This window comes from Mastacembelus armatus, chromosome 12, assembly GCF_900324485.2.
Source record: "Mastacembelus armatus chromosome 12, fMasArm1.2, whole genome shotgun sequence".
Taxonomy (NCBI): Eukaryota; Metazoa; Chordata; class Actinopteri; order Synbranchiformes; family Mastacembelidae; genus Mastacembelus; species Mastacembelus armatus.
Window position 1 is genome coordinate 20,083,935 of NC_046644.1, and position 7,043 is coordinate 20,090,977.

Consider the following 7,043-nt stretch of genomic DNA (forward strand, 5'->3'; position numbering starts at 1 on the left):
CAGGTCAGAGTCACAAGCTTTATATCAGCAGCAGGGACGGTCACATGACTCTGTCACGTGATTTCCCCGAAACTGTCCTGACCTCTCCTCCCTCCACCACTGCCTCATTCCTTCACTTTCCTTTTCTACCTGTGCCAAACACAACAGGCAGCAGCAGATAAACCAAATGTCCATGGAGCTGAAACTCTGCAGGTTTCCTACAGTGTCTGTGGAAACCATCAGGGACAAACTGTGAAGCTGCTGCTCACAGACAGAAGCTCCAACAGAGCACAGTTCACCTGCACAGACTCTTCACACACAAACTGCTGATGGACTGATGGTTGGAAACCCTCCAATTCAAACTGCTGCAGCTTCATAACCACAGGGGGGACTCAGCTACAGCTGCACCATCAGCTTCTTCCTCCACTTCATCTCACAAAGGACCTGGACTCTGGGTCCCACAGAAAATGATCATCAGTCACTGATCACTCAGGTTCTCTCCCTGCATTTCATCTGCCTGGAACAGAACCATTGGACCTGACACACCTTCCACTGTTCTCATGTCTCTGTAAACACACCACGGTGATGTTATGTCTCCTCTTTGGGTGCAGCTCATAATTACTCCCTGAGATTCCTGAAGAACCAGACGATCGACATATCAGGAACTATATTTGGTTCATTTCCAGCCCATGCTTGTCCACACCTGTTTGTTCTGATGTTCTGCTCTGACGGAAGCTTCTGATACAAATGTCAAATGTTTTTCTTTGTTGGAGGAATTTAACCAGTGAAAACCCCTAAAGACATGAGCTGAACCACGTCCATGAGTTTCTGTTTCACCTGGTCTCTGACTCGGTTTAGACTGCATATGGAAACATTCATTCTACACTGGTCGGCTGTTGTCAGACCATAGTCATACCTCAACAGGTTCCTACTGCACCTACCAGGATATAGGTCAGGATTATTATCACGCTATAATGTCTTTATTGTCAACAGTTACAGAGATAAACACAGAGCGTTCCAGCTTCTCACACTAAAACTACAGGCTGAGTTTAGGAAACGACTGTGGCTCATCAATGAAACACAGAATGATTCAGTGGGACACGTCTCTCCTGTGGGAGCTCTGATGGTTCCTGAGCCTCCCGTCCACCCCGATCTCCTGAGGACTCTAAACCAGGTTCTAGCCTGGACCCTTAAACCAGCTCCAGGTCCTCAAACAGGCCTTTGGATGTGTAGACGTGTCCTCACATCAATGGTACTGAACCACAGAAACACACGTAAACAAACACACACTTCATATTTCATTCTATATGTGTAGTTTAAACAGAGTTCACAGTCTAATCTATCATCTAATGAAACACAACAACCTGCTACAGCTTCATTTGCCTTCATGTAGAAAAGAAAAGCCAACACATCTGACTCCCTGTTCAGGTAAACACCTGTCCAGGTGCAACACACAGACTGCCAGGAGACTGGCTAGGTACATGCATCCATCAGCTGCAGCTCTGATCCAGTACAGGCTGTTACCTACAGCTGCTTTAGAGCTGAAACCACATTAGTCCTGTTCTCAGATCTCTGCACTGGCTTCCTGTCCCTCAGAGAACAGACTTTAAAACAGTCCTGCTTGTGTATAAGTCTCTTCATGGCTCAGCACCACAGAACATCTCTGACATGTTGGTGCCATATAAACCATCATGGACTCTGAGACCATCAGGGACAGGCCTTCTGCTCGTGCCCAGAGTCAGGACTAAACAGGGAGAAGCAGCGTTTCAGTTTTATGCAGCTAAAACCTGGAATAGTCTCCTGATGATGTTAGACAGGCCTCATCTCTGACAATGTTTAAGTCCAAGATAGAAACTTTTTAGTTCAGCATATGAGAACTGAAAGTTTTTTTATCTGCACTCACTCTCCTTCAATTTAATTTTCTACTATTTGCTGTTTCTTATTTTGATTTTTACATTTGTACTTTAACTTGTCTTTTATTTCTGTAAATCTATACATAGATAAATAGATATGTAAATAACTTTCATATTCCTCTGTCTCAAACAACAAGTCTGAGGCCAAACCAATGTCTGTGGTAACTTCCACCCTCCACCCTTGGGAGGAGAACAAAGCAGAAGTCACTGTCAGAGTGTTGATGTCACACACCCATATATATTTTTACCACATAAGCCATAATACACTGTGGAGGGTGGTGATGGTTTCACTTTGAAATGAAGTCGTCACAACTCCAGAGGAGTAACCAGGTCAGCAGCCAAATGCAGACAGACCAGAGGCAGGATGGCAGAAACACTGGGTTTATTTCAGGCCTCTGGTTACTCTGACTCCTGTTACGCCCCAGCCTAGGGGTTGCCGGAGCGTAACACGATTGTGGAGTTTTCCTCCAAACCTCTTCCACTCTCAACAAACACGAACTAGACGAACTACAATTAACAAGAATATTTATTCTGTCAAAATACAGAATACAAAACAGAATGTACAAAACAAACAAAACGCTAATTTAGCCCTACTCAAACAAAAACGCTCCGTGAGCCCTACGATCTCACAATCAAAAGAAACAACACAAAATCACAGGTCGCTAGCCTGGAAACTCCTAAAACAAACAGGAGAAAACAAAACACAAACGTAACCTAAGTGTCTAAATATTTCTAATCGAAAACAACGAAAACTACTACGAACACTAAACCTACAAAACGAAACAAAACCTAATCTCTAACTAACTAACTCTAAATCGAAATCTCTATCAAAATAGCTGGGAATGGCAAAGGTGGGAGAATAGCTCTCCTGAGCAGCAGTCCGTGGGCTTCTTATCGTTCTTCCGGGAAGTGTTGGACCAATCGCGGAAGTCCAATCCACGGGATTCCTACGTCCACGCCCACTCCATCCTCTGTCACACCCACACACATGTAATGGGGAGGGCCAATAACCCACAACACACACACACACACACACATAATGACCCTAGGGTCATAACACTCCGCCTCTGTCCTGCTGTCCATCAGTGCTGAACTGAGCTTCTTCCTGCCTTTACAAACTACATTTCCTCTGACTTAACTTCTGAGGATATTTCAGTAACTCACAGACCTTGGCACGCTTTGTGTCGGTGCACACAGCAGCAACATGCACCCACCACACCAAGGAGACGCCTCCTACCTGGAAACACTTTGGCTGCAACAGTACGGTGACCTCAGCAGGTCAAACATCATGTTGGCAGAGAGAATGATTTCCCTGAAACTGTCCTGACCTCTCCTCCCTCCACCACTGCCTCATTCCTTCACTTCCCTTTTCTACCTGTGCCCAACACAACAGGCAGCAGCAGATAAACCAAATGTCCATGGAGCTGAAACTCTGCAGGTTTCCTACAGTGTCTGTGGAAACCATCAGGGACAAACTGTGAAGCTGCTGCTCACAGACAGAAGCTCCAACAGAGCACAGTTCACCTGCACAGACTCTTCACACACAAACTGCTGATGGACTGATGGTTGGAAACCCTCCCATTCAAACTGCTGCAGCTTCATAACCACAGGGGGGACTCAGCTACAGCTGCACCATCAGCTTCTTCCTCCACTTCATCTCACAAAGGACCTGGACACAATAAAAACCCATCAGTGATGCCAAACCCAAGAGTTTGTTCTGATTTCTCAAACATGTCCGACAGTCCCAAACTGTCAGGTTCTGTGTATGTGTGATGACAATTCTTCTACAATGAAACACGTTATTGATGACTTTTTTTTTTCAATTCAAATATCCGTCCATCCATCATCTATATCATCCGCTTTTTCCTAATCAGGGTCCCAGGGATCTGCTGGAGCCTATCCCAGCTCTCTTTGATTGAAAAGCAGGGGTAGACCTTGGACAGGTCACCAGTCCATCACAGTCAATGCAAACAGTTAATTAATTAGTATTCAACATTTTAGTAGATTACCCAGATTTATGTGTTTACTTTGAAAAGGCAACTGGACAGTGACAGCTTGAGTCAAGTGGGTACATGGATGGATCACAGAACAGGCCCACCAGGGGCCCAGGGGGACTGGAGGCCTGTAGACCAGTCACAAAGGGATGGTTAACCTTTAATGAGGGAGTCAATCAAATGAGAACAAAAAGCCATAAAATAAGAAAAAAATAGAAGCAAGCAACTGTAAACAGAGAAAAACAAACCCCAAACACATCAAAACGACCACAAACATATGCAAAATGACATGAAGAGATAGAAAACATAAAAAGAAGATGCAAAGAAACTTAAAAAGAGACAGAAAAACAAATAATAATGGAAATAAATGAACGAAAGAGATGCAAAGCAAGCACAAGACGACATAGTTTAACATGAGGCGGAGAGCGCTAGCTAAAGTTATTAACATGGGCTCCAGGATAGCTTAGAAGAGAGCGACCACTTACGGTGTTCTACTGTGACTTTATTAAAAACTGAGAAAACCATACAAAGCCAGGTCTCCACGGCGCTAAGTCTATTATTCATACATGAACATATAGAGTATAGTCCGTTTATCGTGTACCAAGAGCACAGTGAAGCGTGTACACACGTCTCTCTCCGTGGCACTACTACATTTTACAGTCAGTGACCTATAACCTTACAGTGTAATCACAAAGAGTCTGACTACAAATCATGTGGTTTGCTCAATATGTGAGTCCTAGAGGGTTGGAGGCCTTTTACATGTCTCAGTGGCAGCCTCATTCAGGGCCCATTGTCTAGGAACCTGCCCGTTTGGGCATGGTCTCCACTGTGTTGGAATCACATTACTGAAACAGAAGGACAACATGTACATTGTGGAAACAGTGCATACTGAAGAACATATATGGCAGTTGAATCTAGATGGAAGAGACACTCCACGGTCTCTAACAAAGCTTTACACCCAGTTTAATGGTATATGTCAAAGGGAACTCCACTACCTGAGTTTTAATGTCATAGCAGCTGCCAGGTCCAGCCACAATAAGCAGCACACACACAAAGGGAGCTCAGCCAAGCATTAAAAAATCCAGTTTTTTAGTGGAGACTGTTTACTTAAGACGGTACATCTTGAAAACTGTCCACAGTGAGTCGGTTGGATTTCCTACTGCATTCTTTTCATATCCTGCCCCCATTTGGGTCAACAAGGTGACACAACATGCACAGAAGATGGATGATTTTCCAATTTGGTTTTGCTAGTTACGTGTTTTAACGCATTTATTCATCTATCAGTTGTAAAGAGACAGCGATAATGGTCCATATATGATCCTCAGGATCATATGTTGCTGAATCCACCAACACTTCCTTGAATATGGTTTCCATCACAGAAGAAAAATATTGTTTGATGGTTTTGCAATACAAGATTAAGAAAACATGTTGTAGGTGTTTTCAGTGACAACTACAATTTTTAGAAGATATTGTCTTGTTTTATTACTTTTTAATAAAATTTTATTTACATTATTTAAATCTGTAAAAGATAACTTTTCTATTTTCAATTTACAGTTCTGGCATGTTTGCTCAAGTCATGGTTTGTTTTTGCACTTTTCCTTTCCTCCTCTGAATATGACAATATTGATGTGTGACACCTCCAAAGTAATAAATGTTGCTATTTTTAACAATAAATGTCTGTTATACTTACACCCAGTTTGCACTGGTTTTGGAAATGCACTGCCCCTTCGTTGCCTTGGGAAGTGTGGTCTGCTGTCCAATACATCACAGTTCATCTTCCAACCTCTTCATGATTCCCAGGATGAATTAATAACAATTGATTAAGTCATTTTATAACTGTTCATAATATTTCATGTATTTTAACAAGTAATTATTAAGAACAATATCATTTACTGATTTAGGTCACTAATTTATTTACTAATATATATTAAGATGAGTTTGAAATGAAATGTTGAAATGTTTTGGGAGAATATTTACGGTTTAAACTATAAAAATAGACATTTATAGGTTTTTTTAAACACATCAAAAAAAAGCAGTCTCCTAACATGACTACTGACATCAAATATGTCATTTTACAATTATTATAACAACAAGAACGTGGATGACATTATTGGGATATTACATTCTAACACCCTTGGTTAAACAAATATCCAGTGTTTTTGTGCTCTACCATGAAAAACCACTGTCTGTCTGACGCTAAGTCACATCCAAACAGGATTCTGCTTTGCTGTTTACAGTGACAGACTCCTGGTTATATCAGCAAACCAACAAGTGTTTGTCACCAAGTCAACCAGACACAATTACCCACACAAACTCTCTCTGATCCTTTCAATTCTCCTGTAAAGCAAACAGCCAACCTGTTTCCTGTTTAGAGTAAACACGAGGCTGTGAGGTAGCCAGAGGACGTTAGCCGGGCAGCATAGCGCTAACTATTGCAGCTAACGTGGCTAACGTCAACACGTCCGTGTTATAAGGAAACAGAAATAAAATTAATTAAATTAATAATATAATAGAAATACTATTTTATATATCTACTAAAGGATACAGGTCAGTTTAACCTGTTTAGGGAATACTGCTTTATAAGTTGGGTTTTTTCACCGTAATTCTGGAGCCTTCGACCAGTTGGACGGCGATGCTAACTCTGCCTAGCATGGCTAGCTTTACCGTATTCTCCACATGCTCTTGTACATTTGTGTTTCTTAATGTTTTCAGATAAATGTTTAACGTCCCTAATTCCTGTCACAGTCCTGCTGTGTCTGTCCCTCCCGTGTTAGAAAAGGGAAGCCAAACACGGAGTTAGCTAGCCGAGCCTTTCTGCTGGACCAGTTACGACTCAACCTTCTCACAGACGTTTGACCTTTTTCTCTAAATTGTTGTTTGATTGTGATGTCGGGTCGATCTGGACCGAGCTCTTTAACCTGTCAGTTCTTCTTTCAAACGGATTCTGAAGAACAGATTTTACTGAATTAGGACAAACCTGAAGTTGCGACTCTCGGGTACCGGCGGCCATCATTGGCGGTCACTGTCGCTGCTCTGATTGGCTGGGCGGTAAAATTGCCGCCTCAAATTAGCCGACGCTGATTGGCTGAATCCTGTTGCTATGTGCATATCTGAGAGTTTTGATTGGCTGTTCTGTGTCAGTGACTGGGCGATGTTT